This window comes from Acinonyx jubatus, chromosome B1 (genome assembly GCF_027475565.1).
Source record: "Acinonyx jubatus isolate Ajub_Pintada_27869175 chromosome B1, VMU_Ajub_asm_v1.0, whole genome shotgun sequence".
NCBI classification, from domain to species: domain Eukaryota; kingdom Metazoa; phylum Chordata; class Mammalia; order Carnivora; family Felidae; genus Acinonyx; species Acinonyx jubatus.
The window spans coordinates 79,602,543-79,625,255 of NC_069382.1; the positions used below are offsets into that span (position 1 = coordinate 79,602,543).

A 22,713-nucleotide genomic window follows, 5' to 3' on the forward strand; every position below is an offset into this window, starting at 1 on the left:
GAAGCAAAGTAGATCTATTGTTGACTTAAATTTCTCAGGTATGATAAATTGTGTTATTACAATAATGCTTTTATTCTTAGGAGACACGTGCTCAAGTATTTAGGAAGGACATCATGAAATCTGTCTGGGAACTTCTTTCACATAATCCAGGCCAAAAAAAAAAAAAAAAAAAGTGTATATGTAAAGAGAAAACCTGGCACTGTGTTAATTGTGGTTCTAGCTGAGTAGTATACAAGTGCTCTTTAAACTTTTCTATAGGTTTGAAATTTTTTTTAATTAATAATTGTGCGGATGGGCGCCTGAATAGCTGTCAGTTGAGCATCCAACTTCGACTTTGGTTCAGGTCATGATCTCACAGTTTGGTTCATGAGTTCAAGCTCTGTGCAGGGCTAACTGCTGTCAATGACCCCACTTAGGATCCTCTCTTTCTCTCTGCCCTCCCCCGCTTGTACATGCTCTCTCTCTCAAAAAAAAAAAAAAAAAAAAAAAAACCATTAAAAAATATTAAAATTAAAAATTAGGGAAGAAATTGTAGCTAGCAATTACTAGCTTTTACTTTTTTTACGAACTTTTTTTTTTTTAAATATGCTGGTAATGCTTATTTATAGGAAAATACAGAACTCATTTATATACTAATTTTCTTACAATCTGACCTTAAGAAATGGTGTGCCATGTCTAAGAACTATAGGAAATCACTTGGGAAATGACCTCATTCTCAAGGGTGTGATATTGAATCCATTGAGGCATATTTACCAAAGTAATGTTCATGTATATCATCCAAAGATCCCTGCTCTATGTTGGTATATTGCATTAGAATTTTAACAATATTGGTGAATTCTTGTAATCTATTGATAGTTTTTAAAATGTTTGCTTATTCCTACAAATATTTCTTTACTGCTATGTGCCCATGTACTCTACTAAGTTCTAGAGAGAAAGCTGCCATCAATAATGTATAGATAAAGCTCCTGCCACATACAGCGTACATTTGGGGAGCGAGAAAGAACATTGAGTTTTAGGTTAGTGTTGAGGAGAAGAGCTGCCATGACTTCCAGTGCTTTGACAAAACCTCAGGTGCAAGGCCTTGTGTTCAAGTGTCTGCAGTTTCATATTGTTGAAGCATTTGTTGTATCCCTGGGGGTTGCAGCTTTCTGTAAGTTTGCTGTGGCCAAACCAAGAAAGAAGGCATATGCAGATTTCTACAGAAATTAGGATTACATGAAAGATTTTGAGGAGATGAGGAGGGCTGGTATCTTTCTGAGTGCAAAGTGATTTGGGAATGTAAAGAATTTCTTTGGGTTGAGTTCTGTGGAAGTTTGTCACTGACGTGTGTTCCTGAATATTGGGTTATGGAATAGTTTCTCTTGATAAACAACTAACAAATACTGTGGGCAGAAAAACAAAAACAAACAGTAAACAAGCAAATATGTATCAAATGATAAGGGCTATGTAGAATAATAAACTAGGGTCAGAGATTTGGGGATACCAGGTAAGGGTGGGGCACATACTGCTTATATAGGGTCAACAATGAAGACCTCACTGAGAAGATGACATTGGAGCAGAGACCTGAAGGAAGTGAAGGAGTGGGTTACACGGAGCTAAGGAAAGTGGGGTTTGAGAAAGGGCAGCGGGCTTAGCATGTTTCAAGAATAGTAAGGAGAACAGAGTGAATGAATGATAAAAAACAGGAGGAGTTGTAGGAGATGAGGTCAGAGAGGTAGCCAAGGCCAGATTATGTAATATGCTTTCAGAGGTGTTTTAGCTTCCTTTTTAGAGAGAGTTACCCAGGAAGCAGAACATAGTAACCCCTAGCTGTTCATATTCATTTTCTCTTGCTGTGATAAGAAATTACCATGAATTTAGTGGTTTAAAAAAAGGCAGATTTATTTTCTTACAGTTCTGTAAATCTGAAGTCCAACACAAGTCTCACTGGGGTAAAATCAAGATATCAGCTTAACTGCATTCCTTTCTGGAGAGAATCCTCTCTAAGGAAAGATCTGTTGCATTGCCTTTTCCTGATTCTAGAGGCCGCTTACATTCCTTGGCTTGTGGTCCCTTTCTGTCTTCAAAGTCATTAACATTGGTCAAAAAGTCTCTACTTTTAAGGATCTTGTGATTAAATCGGACCCATCCAGGTAATCCAGGATAATCTCTCCATCTCAGGGTTCTTAACCTTAATCACATCTGCAAAAATCCTTTTATCCTTGTAATATTCACAGACTCTGGTAATCAGGGTGTGAACATCTATGGGAGAGGCATTCTTCCTCCCACAGGCCATCCTCTGATCCCCAAAGATTCAGGTCTGTTCACATGCAAAATCTATTCACCCCTCCCTAAGTCTCCCCAAATTCTCAACACATTGCAGCATTTCATCTGAATTTCAAAAATCCCAAACCACATCTAAATTATGTATAGGTGAGGCTCTAAGTATAATCCCATCCCTGGCAAAATCCCTTTCCATCTATAGACCTGTGAAACTAGAAAACCAGATGTCTGCTCTCAAAATGCAATGGAAGAGGAGGCTCAGGAGAGCAGTTGAAGCCATTCCCAATCAAAAAGGGAGAAAATGAAGAAAAAAAGGAGTCACCAGTCCCAAATAATTTCAAAGACCAATCAGGCAGTCCCCATTAAGTTTCAAGCCAAGCACTGATCTGTGGTTCTTGTTTGGTTCCGCTCTCTGGGCTCACAGCTCCACTCTCTGGGCACTGGGAATCAGAGTATGGACATCTTTGATAGGCTATATTTCTGCCAATCACAAGCATCGTTATCATTAGATTTAGTATTGTTTTTTTACTAATCTTCATTTAGTAGTGGTTCTTCAGCTCTGAAGTTTCTCCATTAGCACCAGTCAAGAGGTTAATTGCTGTTACATAAATATACAATCAGTACTTGAGGAACTCACCATTTTAAGGAACTTTATTGTACATCATTTCATGGTAAATGCAAATGTACCATCTAATTTCTCTTAGATGGAAAAGAGTGCACTCCCATTTTTATATACAGATCATATTTTCTTTATACACAGTTAATGTATTCAAAATTACTAATTTCTAAAATAGACTAAAATAAAAATAAAATTATTGATTTCTTTCAGGCCCCAAAGTTCCTATATTATGCTTCATTTTATGAGATAGGCAAAGTTTTACAGCTTCTAAGGTCATCATTCTTGCCCTTTAAGGACACTGGAAACTCCTGCCTCCCAGCAGGTGGCAGCAAATCAATATTCGATAAGGTGTGGTAAAATTATTATATTCTTCTTGTCCTAATAGATGTTCTGGGTGGTGCAGACTGTGGCTTCTCCTAGCTGCAAGAGCAGGAAGGCTATTGTCACCAGATGGTAGGAATTTATATCAATTTATCAACTACTTGGGAGAGTGTATTTAATTTATGTGACTAAATTTTATTATATCGTTATATTAATTGTTCTTCATTGCTTGTCTCTCACAGAACCAAAAGTCCATTTGTAAGCAATTTTGTTCGAATAACAATAATGCTCATATGTTCTCTCCATAGATAAATAACTCTCCATAGCCATTATTTGGCTAATATCCATCAACACAACACAGCATTTCAAAAGGTATGGGATACAGACAAAGTATTCTTAGAGGAAAAATGTATACCTTTTTTATTACTTTATGAAAAAAGAGTAGTTAATCAATGCTCTAAGTCAAGGTCAGTGAAATGGTCCACAGGCCAAATTTGGGGCAAAGCCTGCTTTTGTACACCCTACACAGCTCTTAACAAAACTAATTTAAAAATGGAGACAAATTACCAGTATCTAAAATGGAAGATCACTAAAGATCCTACAGACATTAAAACCCTGGCTCTCAACTGGAGATGTTTTGTCCCCTAGAGACATTTTTGGTTCTTACAATGGGGGAGGCTGCTACCAGCATATAATATATAGAAGCCAGGGCTGCCGCTATGCACAGAAGAATTCCCCACGGCAATTTTCTGGCCCCAAATAGCAATAGTAATGAGGCTGGAAAATTCTAATTAAAACCATCAAAGGAGAATATTACAAATTTAGCTTAATAGAATTCGATAACTTAGAAGAAATTGATAAATTCTTGGAAAAACAAAACTTAACCAAAACTGATTAAAGAAGAAGTAGAAAAATCTTAGTAGTTGTACATCTATTACAGAACTTGAATTCATAATTAAAGAACACTTTGCAAAGAAAACTCCAGGCCCAGATGATTTCACTGGTGAATTCTATCAATATTTAAAGAATATAAACTGTCAATCTTATATAAAGTCTTTGAGAAGACAGAGGAGGAGAGAATAATACCCCACTGATTTTATGACAGCATAACCATGATAGAAATGTCTGACAAAGACATTAGAAGAAAAAGATCACAGACCAATATCCCTCATAAGTAAAACTGCAAAAATCCTATATAAAATAGTAACACATTGAACACAGCAAAAAGGATAAAATACAGTGGCCAATTGGGGTTTTTCCTAGACTGCGAGATTTGCTCAACATTTAATGAATCAAACAAGGTAGCTTGCCATATTAATAAAAAGGAAAAAAATCATATGATCATTTCAATAAACACAGAAGAAGCATTTGACACAATCTATTGCCAATTTATGCTGAAAACATTCACAAAACTAGAAAGAGAACTGACTTAATTTTATAAAGAGCATCTAAGAAAGACCTGTAGCTACTATCATGCTTAATGGTGAAATATTCAATCCTAGGATTGGGTAAAAGGTGAGAATGTCTGCTCTCACTACTTCTATTCAACTTTATGTCCTCTTAGATACTGTAATAGGCAAAAATAAATTAAAATTATAAAACATGGAAAGATTAGAAAGGAAGAATAAAACTGTCTATTCACAGAGGTCTGCATAGAAAATTATTCTTTTAATGTTTATATTAGAGAGAGAGAGAGACAGAGCATGAGCATGAGCAGGGGAGGGTCAGAGAGAGAGGAAAACACAGAATCTGAAACAGGCTTCAGGCTCTGAGCTGTCAGCACAGAGCCCAATGTGGGGCTCGAACTTACAAACCAGGAGATCATGACCTGAGCTGAAGTCAGATGCTTAACTGACTGAACCACCCAGGTGCCCCAAAAGTTATTTTTAAAAACTATTAATTACTTATCTTTAGATTAATTACTGTCCATGTAGAAAATCTTGGAGATCTACTGGAACGAATAATTAAAGTTAGCGAGCGCAGGATAACAGATCAGTATATAAGAATCGGTATTTCTACATATTAGCAAGCACCAATTAGAAAATGAATTTTTAAATATAACATTTAAGGGCGCCTGAGTGGCTCAGTAGGTTAAGCGTCCGACTCTTGATTTCGGCTCAGGTCATGACCTCATGGTTTGTGAGTCTGAGCCCCGTATCGGGCTCTGTGTGGGCAGTGCTTGAGATTCTCTCTCCTTCTCTCTCATTCTCTCCCTGCTCTCTTGCTCTCTCAAAATTAATAAATAAACTTCAAAAAATTATTTTAAAAATTTAAAAATAAATATAACATTTAAAATAGCATTATAAATATCTAGAAATAAATTTAATGAAAGATACATGAAAACTGTACTACTGTGAAACATTGCCTAAATGGATATGTATGTGTATATATATAGACAGACAGACAGATAGATACATAGACAGATAGATCTCCTATATATATCTCCTATTTGTGCACCCAGAGCATACACCAAGAAAGATCATATTCTTGGCCTTAGAACAGCCTCAATTAATTTGTAAGGATTGAAATTGTGCAAAGTATGTTCTCTGACCACAGTAAAATTAAAATAGAAGTCAATACTAAATTTCTGGAAAATCCCCAAATCTCAGTAATCAAAGGCATAGACTTTCTAAACTGCTAGCCACAGAAGTTCATGTTGACACTAAAGACGTTTTTCTTCTCTCCACAGCCAACTGAATCATGTAGGAATTGATTATGGATGTATTAGTGCCACATTCTAACCAACTGTGCTAACCTGGCAGTGCCCTGAGATTGGGGTATGCTGTGAGCAACTACAGACGGCTGTTATATACTTGAGTATTGCACTGAAACAAGAGTTACAGCATATTTAAAATTCATGAAATCATTCCCATTTCTTGCTTTCTTTCCCTCACAGTCTGAAAATACTGATGAAAAATCTGGGAACAAGACTGTGGGTGTAGTTGACAAAACAGAAAATCTGTTCCTGGACAGCTTTTGATGAATTTAATAAGTAGAAAGATAATGAACATAGACTGCATTTGCATAATGGCATAACGAAAATTCTTTGAACCATGCTAACTATCTGGGGAAACAACACTTTGGAAACTGAATGTAAGATTCTGGTCCTGGCAAGATTACCCATTCTATCTAATGGTGTGCATGGTTTTAAAAGGGTAGGGGGGAGGGCATGGCAAATATCCCACATGCTTTATTCTCATTGATCTTAAATAACTTTTCATCCAGTTTTGCTAATGAAATAATTAAAATTCATTTTCAAATAGAAAAATTTCCAGCATCCAGATTTCATCCTAAGTGTATCTCTTTTAAGGACTTATAAGAGCATACATTTTGGGGGTACCTGGGTAGCTCAATTAGTTAGGCATCTGACTCTTGATTTCAGCTCAGATCATGATCTTGTGGTTTGTGGGATCAAGCCCTACATCAGGCTCCACAGGGAACACACTTGGGATTCTCTCTCTCTCTCTCTGTCCTTACCCAGCTCATGCTCTTTCTCAAAATAAATAGACATTTAAAAAAAATAACCTTTAAAAGGATATATGACTATAAATTATGTTTAATATTAAAAGGTTTTTTTTTTCTACCCTTGAAAAGAATTTTAAGTTACCTCCCCCCACCAATAATTACTTATTTTGACGGTCAGTTATGGTTAATTCAACCAGATAACTTTCAAATTTCACTTTGTAAGAAGAATTTAGAAGACCTTACCAGAAGTTTCCTTCCTTTTTTCTGAAAAGACATTTTTTGTTTAAATGTTCTTTCAATATCTACCTTTTGCAGTTTTTAACTTCATGCTACTTCCGATCATTCTGAAAATAATTCTACCATTTTAGCATAATTCTCTAAAATCTCAGAGGAAGTCTTCTTCTTTGGTGCTCTTTCTATTCTATATTGAACATAAAGAAAAAATTGAATGTGATGGTTTGTTAACAGCTAATCACAACTGATATTATTGAGCTATTTGATGGCCATTGTGCTATTGTCATATTAGTAATTGTTCCTCATGACATTCCTGTGAGATAGATGCTACTCATAGCCCGATACTTATGAGGAAATGGAGACTCAAGGAGATTAACCATTGTCATATCATAATAAATGGGAAAGCCAGGGTTTGAGTTCTTCGACTGCAGTGTCCTCATAATTAATCATTGGTGTTTATTAGCTCTCATTTTGCTGTCCATTAACTAAAGTAATAGGATTGTTTCAGATCCCCCACCTTATTATGGGCTCTCCAGTTCCAGTGTTATCTCTATATAATGTGGCAGGTTTTCCACTGTGATACACAGTTTCGCCACATGATGGTGCCAATGAAGTAAGAAGCCCTTGTGCTGCTAGTATTTGACATTAGGCTCAGACCTAAATATAAAAGTCAACAGAAGATAATTAAAGGTGTTAAAAAATAAGATTGTTTTTGAAAAAAGCGACCACAAGAATTACAGTGTAGAATGTCTTTTTAAAACATAAGGAATGAAAAGGTCGTAACTATAAAAAGGGTAAGAGTAACTGACTCATAAAAGTTAAAAATAAGATAAAAGATGAGCCTTTGTATTCATAAAGAAGTATGTGGGACAGATGTCAGAGACTTCCCACAGGAAGGAAAACACCAAAGGAAATGAATTAAATGAGAGCAGGTGACTTAAAAAAAAAAAAAAGAAAAGAAAGAAAGAAAGAAAGAAAGAAAGAAAAGAAAAAAAGAGACCAGCTGTATAGTGATGTAGCTCCAGGGTCAAATGGATAAGTGTTCCAGTAAGATTCCACAGCAAGCACAAATACGTTAGCAAAAGCCTGTGAGTAAAGATTTTAGAGGCCTTTTAATACACATCAGTATTTCTTTTTCTAATCAAGTTAAGTGTTACTATTTTTTCCTCTGCAATATCAAAGATATAACTTACTGTGGAAGAAAGAAGCACTGTTTTTAGAAATTTATTGAAATCAATCTGTATACATTCTGTTAATTACAGCTATTCCAGTGACTCAAAATGTCACTGGACAATCAGCATCACCTAAAGTTGTTACAAAAGCAAGTTCTTTGGCCCCACCCCAGACTTACTGAATCAGAAACTCTGGGCATGGGGCTCTTCAGGTGCTTCGAATGCATCTGAAAGATAGAGGTCCAACAGTATTAGTTAAGAAAAACAAAGAAAAAAAGAAAAGAAATCCATCTAAACATTGTTAATACAAAGATATTGAAAATTATAACATTAAAGGAATATTAAGTAAATAATGGAATGTTATCAAGGCATTTAAACAAGTCTGATGGATAGATTTTAATAATGAAAAATATACATGATATAATGGAAAAGTCAATACAAAATTTATCTGAATCATGTAAAAACAGTTCTGGAAAAAATAGAAGGAAACAAGCAAGACTAGTTAACAGTGGTTGCCTTGGAGTGATGGAATTATATGCACCTTCTTTTTCTGCTTCTTTATATTGCAGATGCTGTTTTTAAAATTTCTGTGAGGAGCCATTTTGCAAAAAAAAAAAAAATCTTATAATGATTAAAAAAATAAAAAGAGAAAGAGAGACTTTCTAAAGTCAAAATGCTACATACAAATTATATTCTTGCCCATTTGTCCCTATATATATGGTTAATTAGGGAAAAAAATGACACAGTAACAGTCCAAAGCATTAAGAAGAAGCACAGTTGTGATGTTGCTTACTGGAGAGAAAAAAGACACAGAAAGACCACAGAGTTGATGTATTCAGTGTTGAAAGTGGTACAGGAAATTACATTAGAGAGTGTGAGAAAGTAATCGGTTTACATACAATAACCACACGCTTTACTCTTTCAAGTACATTAGTCAAAATATTAAGCATTCTAAAGTAATGTAAAGGAAAATGCCTTCAAATTTAAAAGAGAGTAGGTTTAAACATGTTACCCCTAAGAAAGATTCCTATTTTATATCTATGTCATTTGAATGAATGGCCGAATAACTCAAGTAGGAAGAAAATGTCTCTGGTATCACTATAATTTTAAAGATTAATATCTATGTTTATGTATATCTTGAATGTTAGACCCTACATATTCTTTTTTTTTTTTTTTTTTTGACTAGCATCTGCAAAATATATAAAATTGAGGGTTGCCTGGGTGGCTCGGTCAGTTGAGGGTCCGACTTTAGCTCAGGTCATGATCTTACAGTTCGTGAGTTTGAGCCCCACCTAAGGCTCTGTGCTGACAGCTCAAAGCCCGGAGCCTGCTTCAGATTCTGTGTCTCCCTCTTTCTCTGCCTCTTCCCTTTTTGCGCTGTCTCTGTCTCTCTCTCAAAAATTAATAAACATTAAATAAATTTAAAAATATATATATGATTGATAAATATATTAGGCCATTAAATCTTATTAATTTTTTAAATCTCGGTAAATTTTTTGAAAATCTGAAATTAAACAGACCACATTCTCTAAAAATAATAAAATACAATCAAAATCAATAATAAATGATCAAATAAAAGGGAAAAAGGAAACAAAAACTATAGGCCTTCAGAAAAAGAGCATGTGAAATAATAGAATGGGATACATCCAAAATTGAACTCAAAAACAAACTTATAATTTAAATCTTTTCATTATTTGAAAAAGAAAACCTAAAAATAAATGAAATATTCAACTCAATAAGTTGGAATTTTTTTTTTAATGATAAGAAAGCAAATAAAGATAAAAACAGAAATCAAAGAACTATGAAATAAAAACTAATAGAGGTATACATGGACCAAGAGTTGTGTCATTGGAAGAAAAGTACTACAAAAATGTCCTGGCAATTTCGAATTAAAACACACACACACACACGCACACACATTAAATATGAGGAAGGGGACAGAAACACAGGTTGAAAATAATTTTTTAAATTGTAAAATAAAACCTACCTTTTCCATCATGACAGATTACATTATTCAGGCCAACCCTCTCAGCTGGAGGGAAGAACAACTTAAAATAGCACAAAAAGCAAGTTTTTAAAAGCAACAAGGATCTGATGAGACAGTAAGGAATTTCCAGGCCAAAATCTAAATAGAGAAGGAATCCTAGAGATGTTAGCAGAGCACTTCAGTTGCTTTTGCACTAGAGCGTTTGCGAAACTAGGCAAACTTTCACTTTAAGTGGACTTGCGGAGGGTGGACAACAGAAATCAAAGCCCAGGGTTTACCCAAGGTGAAGATCTAAAAGGAAACTCTTCCAGAATAAAGCTAAGATACTCAAACCATATTCCCTCAGTCTAGAGATGAGCCAAAGGTTAACCTACCCCCATTTCTGCAGGAAGGCTTCCTTAGCTCTGAGCAGAGCAGGGAAGGGAAATAAAAACCATCCCTGAGAAAGTTTTAACTAGATGGATGCTTCAGGAGCTTGCATACCATATTCACGTCACTGAGATGGTTCCGAACCCCTTAAGCCATGAATTTAAGCTGTTTCTGAACTGATAGTGTACCTATGTATCAGACAGAGGCAAAGATATCTTTACTTTAGGCCAATGGGAATCCTCAAAAATAATTTTCCAAAGGAGAACAAAAAGCAGCTTACAGTCAAAAGTAACAGAGTACCCTGGGGAAATCCTCAAGAATGAAAATCAGCAGAAACAACAAACTACAGAAACAAAAAAGTACGTTGAATTTGACTTTTTCAGGGACAGATCATATAATTACTATGCTCACTACGTTTTAAAAAATGAAAAACAAGTTTAAAATATCTTCAAAGGATAGGAAACTATAAAATATAGGCTAGCATATTTGCAAGAAAACTAAACAGAACTTCTAGAGATAAAAAAATAATTAAGATAAAAACTCAATTGGAGATTTAGCAACATATTAAGAAATACTTGAATAAAGAATTAGTGCGCTTGAAGATAGGGAAGAGGAGATTATCTGAATGCAGAGATACAAAGAGGTGCTAGTTATGAACAGGAGTTTATGTAACATGGGGCTTAGAGTAAAAAAGTCTACCACATGTCTAAAAACGGTTCCATTTAAAGAGGAGAGAAAAAGAGATGTGGCACAGAAAGTGGATGACAATTTTCCAGAAGTACCCAAAACATTCAAAATAAACCTCCACCTGGAACCATAGTGTAATAGCAGAAAGCAAAATCTTAAGATTATTTTAAAAGAAGCCAGAAGAAAAAAAAAGACACACTCAAAAGATACTCAGTTAGATTGACAGAAAATAATGAAAGTCAGTAGATAGTGAAATATCTTTAATATGCTGAAAGGAAATTACTGCTAATCTAAAATTCTATATCCAGTAAAACCGTCTTTCCAAAATTGAGGGTAAAATAGAGACATTTTAAAACAAAAATAAAATGGAGAGAGTGTATTACCACTGCAAAATCCCAAAAAAGAAATTATGAAAGATAAAATTTGGATTGAAGGGAAAAGTGATTTGAAAGGAAGAGTCTGATAGGCAAAAGGAAACAAAGGGCAGAGGAAGGGCTAAATGGTATGAGTGAATGTGAACAAATGTTGCATGTTTCAAACAAAATGATAATGTCTAGTGGCATGAAAAACAACTTAGATTTAAAATCTATGAAAATAATTAAATGTTATTTGGGGACAAGAAGTAAATGGACTTAAAAGTGTGGTAGGTCCTTGTAGATAAATATATCAACTTTAGGCTTCAATAAGTATTCGTATTGTAATTTCTATGTCAAAAACTACAAGAAATGGGGGAAACTGGAGTGATCAAAATAACTAAATCGACCCAAAAGAAGACAGAAACATAGAGAAAAAAAATAGAAGAAACAAATGCAAAGCACAAAATAAAATAAAATCGTAGGTTAAAATGATTTACACAGAGAAGCCCTTATCTATTAGCAATTATATTTAATATAAATGGATTAAATACTTCAACTTAAAAAATTGTGAGACTGGGTTTTTAAAAATCAAACTATATGCTGACCAGAGACACATCTAAAACATAAGGGTACAGAAATGTTGGAAGTCAGAAAACTGGCAAAATTCAAATAAGGTGTGTGGTTAGTTTTATTGCATAAATTTTATTGCATAAATAATACCCTCTTTTTGATAATTGTACTATGATTATGTAAAATGTTATAATTAGGGGACTCTTAGTGAATGGCATATGGGAACTCTGTACCATTTTTGCAACATTTCTAACAGTTCCAAATTATGTCAAAATAAAGATGTACATATGCAAATGATGCAGTAATGCCACTCCCAGGTATATACCACAGAGGAATGTTGACCCTCATGTGCCTGGAGAAATGTGTGAGAATGTTCATAGAGGCATTATTCCCTAAAACAGAGAGACACAAATGTCCATTAGCAGAAGAATAAATAAATTGTGGTATTTTCAATTTTTTTTAACGTTTATTTATTATTGAGAGACAGAGAGAGACATAGCATGAGCATGGGAGGGGCAGAGAGAGGGGGAGACACAGAATCTGAAGCAGGCTCCAGGCTCTGAGCTGTCAGCACAGAGCCCGACCCTGGGTCTCGAACTCACAAACTGCAAGATAATGACCTGAGCCAAAGTCGGATGCTTGACTGACGGCTGAGCCACCCAGGCTCCCCAAACTGTGATATTTTCAAGTAATGGAATATATAGAACAATGAAAATAAATAAACTACTGCTACATGGATCAACACTAATGAGTCACAACAACAAAAAATTCAGTAAAAGAATCTAGACATAAAATCTTTATGCTACATGATTCCATTTAAAGTTCAAACATAAACAAATTATAATGTTTATGGATACATATTTGGGTGGGGAAGCTAAGGGGAAAAATAGAAAAGTGATTATTTTATTTATTTTTAAAAATTTATTTTAGTTTTTAGAGATAGAGCACATGCGTGTGAGCGGGGGTGGGGAGAGGGGGGAAGAGAGAGAATCCCAAACAGGTTCTACACTGTCATCACAGAGCCCAATGCAGGGCTTGAACCCACAAATTGTGAAATCATGACCTGAGCTGAAACCAAGAATCAGACGTTCAACTGACTAAGCCACCCAGGCACTCCAAAAAGTGACTATTTTAAAAGTCACCATTCTGGTTACCTTTAGGAGTTGGAGGGGGTTGTGTTTGGGAAGAGGAATAAGGGAGCTAAGAGAAGGCATAGAAGCTCGTGTCCCTCACCCATACTCTGCTCTATGCATCTCCTCATCTGGCTGCTGAATTCATATCCTTTATCGAACCTTTTAATACACAGGCAAACTGTTTCCCCTAGTTCTGTGAGCCACTCTAGCAAATTAAAAGGACCTAAGGAGGAGGTTGTCAGAACCTCCAATCTGTAGCTTATAGGCCACAAGCACAGACAACAGCCTGGGACCTACTTGTCACTGGCATCTGGAGTGGGGAGTGGGGAGTGGGGCACGGTCTTGTAGAGCAGAACCCTTAACCAGTGGAATCGGATGGTGTTTCCAGGTAGATGGTGTCACAATTGAGTGTTTTGTTTGGGGTTACCCCTAACCCATGTTGGACTAGGGTCTGGGGAACCCAAAAATAATTGGTGTCGTTAGAGGCAAGAGACAATGGAAGGAAAACTGAAAGTATAGAGAGGAGATGAACTGATTTAAGAGCCCAGAACAGGAGAGCATCTAACATGTTTACCCAGTTTTGTTGTTATTGTAGTTTGTCCCAGAGAAATCTGTTTCTAAAGAACTCCATTGGTAGATAAACGACTTTGTTCCAGATAAGTTTTAAGCAAAGAAAAATTAGGGTTACTGGATTTAGCAAATAAAAATGCAGGGTCTTATGTAATATTCAGGACATATTTATATTCCAATACTAAAAATATATTTATTGTTTATCTGAAATTCAAATATAACTAAGCATCCTCTATGTTATCTGGCAACCTAACCTAAACTGAAATGCATTTTGGACTTCAAGTTTGATGGTTACTTGCCACAATTATTATCTTAGGACAATGGTTCTTAACTTTGATGGCAGATTATAATCAGCTAGGGAGCTAGTCTCAGGGGTGGGAACCGGGCATCGATATTTTTACAGTCAACCCTCTCTACCCTCCACCTCTCTCCCAACCAGGTGATCCTTATGTGCAAGATGTAGAAAAATTGGATCAATGGTTTCAAATGTTTAAATATTCTCCAGTTTACACAAAATTTCATAAGGTGAAAAATCAAATTTCCAAATAGTTACCATAATCTAATTTGATGTCTTTAAATGCATCATCTTAACTTGACAGCAATATATGCAATATATCTGACATGACCACATCACTTTACAGGGATCCTGGTTTTTTTACTACATTTATCCGGAAACGTTCAAGCTTCTTTTCCTCTCATTCAGGAGAAAAATTGCTAAAAATTGCTATGGTATAAAAGTGAGCTAAAGGCTCTTCCCTAAACTGAGATGAAAAGCAATTCAATGTATTTTTTTAAATTGTATTTGGTGTTGGACTTTTATTTCAAAGGAGAAAGAAAGAAATTTTTAAAAAACAGATTATATTAAAGTATGAGAATTGCCTTAAAGCGTAATTCAATATTTATCAAATTGTGTATTTCTGCTGAACTCAGAAGAGTAGCTCTGGTCTCAGAAGACTAATATTAAACTCTTCATGATAAATATCCTTAGTCCCCTTTATACCAAATTCAAATGTTTCTTTGGTTCTTTTTCAATCTCACAAAAAAGGGAGACAAGACTGAACTGCTGAATGATTTTTTTTTTTGAAATCTCATACACTATTTCAGCTTGTTAGAATAAATAAGAAATGTCTGTTTATTTAATTAAAAGAACTCCATTGGCTGTGTTAGCCTGTCTTCCTACTGATAGAAAAAGAAACTATACTTACAAAAGGAAAGGATCTGAAGTTGTGGGTTCAATTTCTCTTACGTTTTTTAGTCTATTTTGACAGTTGTTAAGAGTATCAGCCAATGTTTTGAAAATGGTTTATTCTGAGCCTTGAAATAACCATTGCCAACCTCACATTTTAAATCATTATTTCCGGGGTGCCTGGGTGGCTCAGTAAGTTAAGCATCCCACTTCAGCTCAGGTCACAATGTTATGGTCAGTGAGTTTGAGCCCTGCATCAGGCTCTGTGCTGACAGCTCAGAGCCTGGAGCCTGCTTTGGATCCTGTGTCTCCCTTTCTGTCTCGGTGCCCCTCCTCCCACTTGTGCTCTGTCTCTGTCTCTCAAGAATGAATAAACGTTAAAAAAAATTAAAAAAAGAATAAATCATTTCCTCCCTAAAGATAGTTGATGGAGTGCCTCCAAAATATCTCATGATTATTTATTAATGCAAATTGCTTATTGCTTACCCTAAATCCCGTAGTCTCATGGAGAAAGCCTGCTGGTCACCCAGACAGGGGTACTGGGTACCTGTGGTCAACTGCTGCACTCTATCTTCAGCCTGGCAGGCTCACACTTGACTTAGGATCTCTCAGGTAGAGACCCATTTTAAACACACTCATGGACACTAATGTGTGTGACCAGAATGCCAATTTATTGATTGGTTATGAAAATACATCAGATACTTGTCAATAATTCTCTCTACAGGCCAATTTCCCTTTGAGGTCAAATTTCAGTCAGAAGAGGAGTAAGATGATTTTAATGTTAGTGTCATTGATCTATAACACCTGATACACCAGCTTCATTTTAAGGTTTTATCCCCTATATTGTTGATCACCAGTTTTTATCGATATATACTTTTTTTTTTTACATATATCTAAGCATTCAGTCAGATTACAGTTGAGTGTTGTTGGGCAAGAGTACATTTCTTTATCTTGTGTTATTAATAAAATGATGCTTCATAAGCTTTTTTAATGGCTTACTCCAGAGTTTAGCCATCTTTTTCTCTTTTCATGTCTTGAGAGGCATCTCAGCACTGAACAAATGCTGTACAAGAACCAAAGTCTTGTCTGTCTCATTTACAACTGTACCTTCAGAGCTTAGAACAGTGCCCGTAATGTAGGTAAGCACTAATAATAATAGTAACTGAATGAAAGAACAAATGCTGTCTTTAGTTATTTCTACACTTCACAGATGTTCTTAGAAAAAAGAACATGTCCTAAGTACTCGTGGCTGATTTCTCTTTGAGGACCTCAAAGGAAATAGCTCACGCAGCACTTGCCTTTGACCCATCAACTTAAAGGAGACCTTTCAGCCTCCACTTTCTTATTCTCTCTCATCTTTTTTTGTCCTTCAGCACTTACCACAGTTGGTAGCTTGCAATTTATTTGTGTTTATTTCTATAATCCCCAGAAGGTAAAGACTGTCTGTTTTATATATAGTCTATATCTACAGCCTAACTGTATGCTGTAGGCTTAATGGTATTTTATAACAATCAGCCAGATCTATCTTGAAGTCATGGGAGGAATAACACATGGCTTGGGGATTTGGGATATCAGGCTAGTTGGATGCTGACCTATTTTGGCAGGTAGCCATCCCAACACCCCAAAGTAGTACCTCCTGGGGAAGTGCTGCTCACAGACAAACCAGGGGTCATTGGTAGGCTCCCGGCCATCTATAGAAGGAAAGAGCAAGGGAACAATTTAATGTTCACTTGGTAAATTTGAAAGTTAAGATTAATATTATATTTTCTATAAATCTAGTTGCATACCTAATAATCACTGTGTGCCTGAAAGTTGTTCATCCCGGCTATGGTGCATAGCATAAGCATCCATTCATGGTGCACTTTGCCTCAACTATTGAATTGTATACATTTAAATGCTATTTACATCTGTAACTTTTACATCTTTCACTGCATGCTACGATAGCCAATTCACAGAAATAAATCAAATGCTTACAGGTACTGAAGTGTAAAAGTAATGATGCAATGATAGTGTAAATATAACAGAACTCTGAAAATGTAAACAGTGAACAAGAGCCCGGATGCAAAGCTCGAATGTGAAACTGTATATGCGAGAACAATTGAATCTTGATGAATACGTGAAAATTGGATTTTATCAGACCAGCAATCAATTTGCCTCTAGTCTCTATTGCATTGTCTGTTACAAAACTTTGTTAAAGAATGGCAAGAAGCCACAGAAGCTTTTGCATTGCTTTCAAAGTACCGTGACCTTTCTGATAAACCAATTGAGTTTTTCCTGAACAAGCACAAAATAATGCTTTCTAATATGAAATGGATAAATTCTGTCATTTAAAGGTGAAGGGACCCAAACTAAAGAAACATTCGAAATTGCACACCCAAAACCAAAACCAACAACAAACAGATAAGGAAGTCACACAAGTGCAAAAAACTTACGATCCCAACTATGAGGGTAATGATAATTACCAGGCTCAGGAAGAAACGTAAATTAGCCATTGGGAATTTCCTAATCAAAGAGGGCCATTGTGCATCATGCAATATTAATGGCATATAGCGCAGAAGGGCAATGTCTATCACAAGTGCATGCTAGCAGACATTTGGCTTACATTCGGAAAGAATCACAGATGTGCAGAGTATCAATCAACACTTGGCAGAAATGTGCAGAAATGTAGAAAAGGGAGGCGCTCCGGGACTTATTTGTGAGTGTGTTGCTTCACCCTTGTGTTCGAGGAGATTTTTCACGTGTATTTGGCAATTGTTTTGTGAGCCATGATGCAGGCTGGGAAGACACCGACAGCACCAGTAATGTTTTCAGTAAGGAAGTGTTTGCCTATTTGGATAAACTGTCCCTTTACCTATTGCTGCATCTTAGAACACAGTCGGTGAACGTGGTTAATGTGTTCAAATTGTGGTCACTGAGTGTTTACCTCTGAAGCGTGCTTTGTGAAGAAACTGGCAGTAAGCACAAGCTGCCTTTTCCACGCAGAAATAAACTATTGAGGTGAAAGTGTTTAGACAAGCTTTTGAAATCAGGGATGAGATAAAAGCATTTCTTCATGACACTAGTAATGCCATTTTTTTTTTAAAAGTAGGTTTTTCAAGTGGCACATTTCAGTGATATATTCCACTTTTAATAGCCTCAGGCTATCGTGTCGGAATGTAAATTTTATCATTTTAAATATTATCACTATCAGGATTTCTTAAGAAGACCAAGCTATGGTATAAATATTTTAATCCACAAGTTTGATTTTAACACTTGATTTTTTTCATTCATTGGAGAAATCCAAGATAGTATGGTACTTACCTGTCATGTTCCCCCCAAATGAGATATATAAGAGAAAGTAATCCAAATGCTTTTCCCAAACCTAGAAAAACACTTTTTAGAGCCAAATGAAATCAAAGTGGGGTAAGATTCCATTTACCATCATCTCTGAGTTGAAAGAAAACATTCCAAGTATTAAGTATGGTGTTTTTTTTTTTTTTATCCTAGTGCCTGACTTATCACTGAGAGAGAAATCAGAGCATACTTTCTGGGTGTATGTTTGAGCCATATATTTAGAATTATTAGATGGAGGTCCTGAACAATTCTGCCAATCTTGATAACCAATAATTATGGTTAGTTCTATTTCAGTAGAAATAGAGTAAGAAAAGACACTGACTGGATGTGAGCTCTAACCTATGCCTCAAGCCTTCCATCTTTTAGACAGTCACAAAAACCTTGATGAAAGATGACGAACAGTATCATCTTCTTCACTGATATAAGGTGATTATTATTAATTGAACACTATCTTGTTCTGGATGAACCTTGGAAACATTATACAAGGTGAAATAAAGCCAGATGCAACCATGCAAATATTTCATGGTTTCACTAATCTGAAGTACCTAGAACAATCAAATTCATAGAGACAGAGAGTAAAATAGGAGTTACCAGGGATTCGGGGGGCAAGGAAGAAGGGCAATGGGGAGCTGGCGTTTCATGAGTTTCTGTTTGGGGTGATCAAAAAGTTCTAGAAATCGATGGTGGTGATGGTTGCATAACAATGCAAATGTACTTAATGCCATTGAATTATACACTTTAAAATGATCAAAATGGTAAATATTATGTATATTTTACCAAAGTAAAAAACTGCTTTTTTGCTATTTTAAAATGATAATGAAAACATATTTAAATATTCTCCAAATTGTTAGTCTTATGTGTGCCAACATCCAGCAGTGGTCTGTGCCAGCTCTGGAAATGTGTCTCGTTAAGGACATTCGAAGCATCATTTCTACAGAATGGAGGAAGTGAGAACCCACTGAAAAGGCCAAGAGGAGGCCTTGAAGAAGTAAGGCCAAGAGGTGAAAGTTGGAGCTCCTTGTACTTTGCTGTGGGAGAATCCACTCTTCTTATCTGAGGAGATAGAGTCCAAAGAGAAATTTAACGTTTGGGTTTCTTCTCATGGAGTACAACTCGGTCCACTGTCAGGCAATGGAAGCATATCAGTGGCTGTTTATTTGATAGTTCTGTATTTATTTTGAGTTTTAACTCATTAGGCATATTAAACTGAAAGCCTTTGGTTGTGGAGTTTCTTCTCTAGGCACAGTAATCAAAATAAGAGGCCTTTGGGACTCAAAGCAAAGGTCTTCTTGGACTTTACTGGAAGTATGGTATTTCCTAAAGTGGGCCTTGGAATGTTCACAAGTGTTCCATGAAAATAGGTATCTGGTAAGTAAGCAATTGCTGCCACAGGTTTCTCCACTGCAAAACTTTCCAGAGTGCATTTTGAATCAACAAAAGAGTCCTTTTTTAAATGTTGCTCATATTGCCATAGGTATTAAAATTGACCTCTTTTTTGTTTTTCACACAGCATTTTGTGGGACCTGTGTTCTGGGAAGCACACTTTGGGAAAGGCTGGTCCTGCAGAACTGTGATATTGTGAATTACAATACGAAAAACATACTTGGTCTGCATCCCTATTTCTGGCACAGAGGTCCTAAAACCCTTGGAATTACTAAGTGATAAGAGCAATAAAAGTGTGTTGACATGCATAACAAACCCCTTTCAACCTCACCTAAGTTTATGTTACTGGAGTGACTTTTGGAAAGTACCTAAGGCTGGGTGCTGGTTGCCAGGGGGATCAACCAGTTGATTAGAGTGTTGAAACTTTCTGTTCCATCACACTGACCTCCGGAGATGGGAGAGGAGCTGGAGATTGAATTCATCACCAATGGCCCAAGATTTAAATCACTCATGTCTGTATAATGAAACCCCCATAAAACCCCCAAAAAGATGGGGTTTGGAGTTTCTGGGTTGCTGAACACGTGCAGGTGGTAAGAGAGAGGTGTGTTCACAGAGCACGGAATTTCCACCCTTTCCCCCACACCTTCCCCTATGCATCTTTCCATCTGGCTGTTCCTGAGTTATATCCTTTTATAATAAACCAGTGATAGAGTAAGTAAAGTGTTTCTCTGAGTGCTGTGAGCTGCTCTAACAAATTAACTGAACCCAAGGAGGGGATCGTGGGAAGCTTTGATCTATAGCTGGTGGATCGGAAGGAAGCACAGATGACAACCTGGAACTGGATTTGGCATCTGAGGTGTGTGGGTCGGGGAGGGAGGAAGGAACTTTATAGGACTGAACCCTGAGCGGGTGGGATCTGATGTGACCTCCATACAGATAGTGTCAGAATGGAATGGAATGGAATGGAATGGAATGGAATGGAATGGAATGGAATTGTAGAACCCAACTGGTGTTGGAGAATTGCTTGGTGGTAGGGAGAAAACCCCTACATTGGAATTGTTGTCAGAATTAAAGGAATCATTCTTACTGCCATTTCTTTGCTTCTTGCCCATGTTTTACATGATCGCTACAGGTTATCAGCAGCTCAGTTGCTGTCAAATGCCCTTAACACTTTTTGTAATACAGTAGGTTTAAATAACATTTATTGTTTTTTTTTCTTATCAGGAAAGCAATATGATCTTGTTGAAGAAAAATTGGAAAACACAGACCAGCAAAAAGAGTAAAATAAAACACCCATGATCCCACCATCTGGGAGTAATCGCTGTTAACAATTTCTAGGTATCCATTCAGCCCTCTTCTTATTATAAATATACACATTTATTTACTACAAGAAGACTATTCAGTATACGCTTTTTAAAACCTGATTTATAAATTTAACAGTCTACCACAAACTTCTTCCCATGCCAATAAGTATTTGTCCACAGTATAATTTTTAAAGGCTAAACAAATTCCATCTTTGTAATTGCATAAATGTAATATTAAAATGCAGATCTGAACTATTGGCACAGACTTTGTAAGTTCAGGGAATACATAAACGCCTTCATTTTATCTCTCCTGTTTTGCATTTTAGTGCAATTTTTAAGGAAGGATTTGGTCAGCTTTTCCTAATCCCTTCACAGCTGCATTTTGACTATTTAGATATAGTCACAGCTGATCAAGGTTATGTGTGTCACTAACATATTTGCCTACAATGTAGTTCTTAGATGAATCCTGAAAAATGACTATAATTTCTAGAGACACCTGTTAGCAATTTACGGATATTTATTTATGCATTGACTGTCATCTCATTGCATACTCTGGACTACCAATGGTAGTTAGCAACAGAAAAGCAAAGTTTAAGTTAGGGAATGGGAAAAATGCAAACTTTCTTCTAGGAAAGGAATTTGTCTTTTGAATTGAAATCTATAGAGAAATCACCATCTTTTCCAAAGATGATGCTACCTAAGTATTTCCATGTGCCACCCAAAACCTTACGTGTAATTATGTTCATATTTCAAAGGCCCTCGGAGATCAAAAGGGATTGAGGACTGCATTCTGCTGGTGGAGCCACTGTTTTCAGGAAGGAAAGGATATGTCGGTGAAAGGGATAGCCTTTTTCAACAACTCCAGTAAGGCCCCTCCCCACGATGTCCTCATGTCTCCTTTCTGACTGCCTCAACACCACCCAAAGAAGTCATAGTACAGCAAAGTTTTCTGTGAGTTTAACTATCCCACACCTGAGTTCCCCGTCTGACTATGATGAGAAGGACTGCTTCTCTGGTGAAATAAGAAACTCTCTTAAATCTGAGGACCAAGTGGGTCACTGACTTGAAGATCCTGAATGCTAGAGGTTCACTCCAAAGTAAGAATCAAAATTATGAACACAATCAGGGACACTTTGAAATTAAATTCAAAGATGGAAGTGTAGATGTTTATTTTAAAAATATATGGCAATAGGGAAATTATTGTTTCTAAACCATAAGAAATTTTTTTTAATGTTCATTTTTCATTTTTGAGAGAAAGAGAGAGAGAGAGACAGCACGAGTAGGGGAGGGGAAGAGAGAAGGGGGACAGAGGGTCCAAAGTGGGTTCTGTGCTGATAGCAGAGTGTGGAACGTAGGGCTCCAACTCACGTGTTGTGAGATCATGACCTGAGCCTTAGTGGGACACTCAACCGACTGAGTCACCCAAGTGCCCCTGAACCATAAACATTTCTAATCAAGTATAAGAATAAGCACAAACTAATAAGAGAATTAAAGATCACACCCTTGGTTTATTGATCACATACAAGTATTCCCTTTCAATTTGCCAAATCACTCAGGCCATTTCTAAGGATATTTCTATGGACCTAGAAAATAGATTTGTGTTTCTGCCAAGGAGGGCTTTTATTACCAATAAATAAACTACATACACATGCACACATGCACATGGACACAAGCTTCCATCTAGTTTCATAAATAATATTTCAAGAGCAGTAAACACTATTGTATATTAGTGTTTGTATATTATATAACATATATAAGATAC

The 22,713-nt window shown here is 36.2% G+C and overlaps 1 long non-coding RNA gene across 1 annotated transcript; it reads right to left on the bottom strand.

The window, feature by feature from the left end:
- Nucleotides 1-2,895: 2,895 nt before the first annotated feature.
- LOC106983428 (uncharacterized) lies at nucleotides 2,896-10,418 on the bottom strand. The gene is made up of 3 exons (XR_003422253.2): nucleotides 10,061-10,418; nucleotides 8,253-8,300; nucleotides 2,896-3,301 (listed from the first exon to the last, which is right to left on the bottom strand). It is a non-coding gene; the product is annotated as an uncharacterized LOC106983428 (long non-coding RNA).
- Between the last annotated feature and the right edge of the window lie 12,295 nt (nucleotides 10,419-22,713).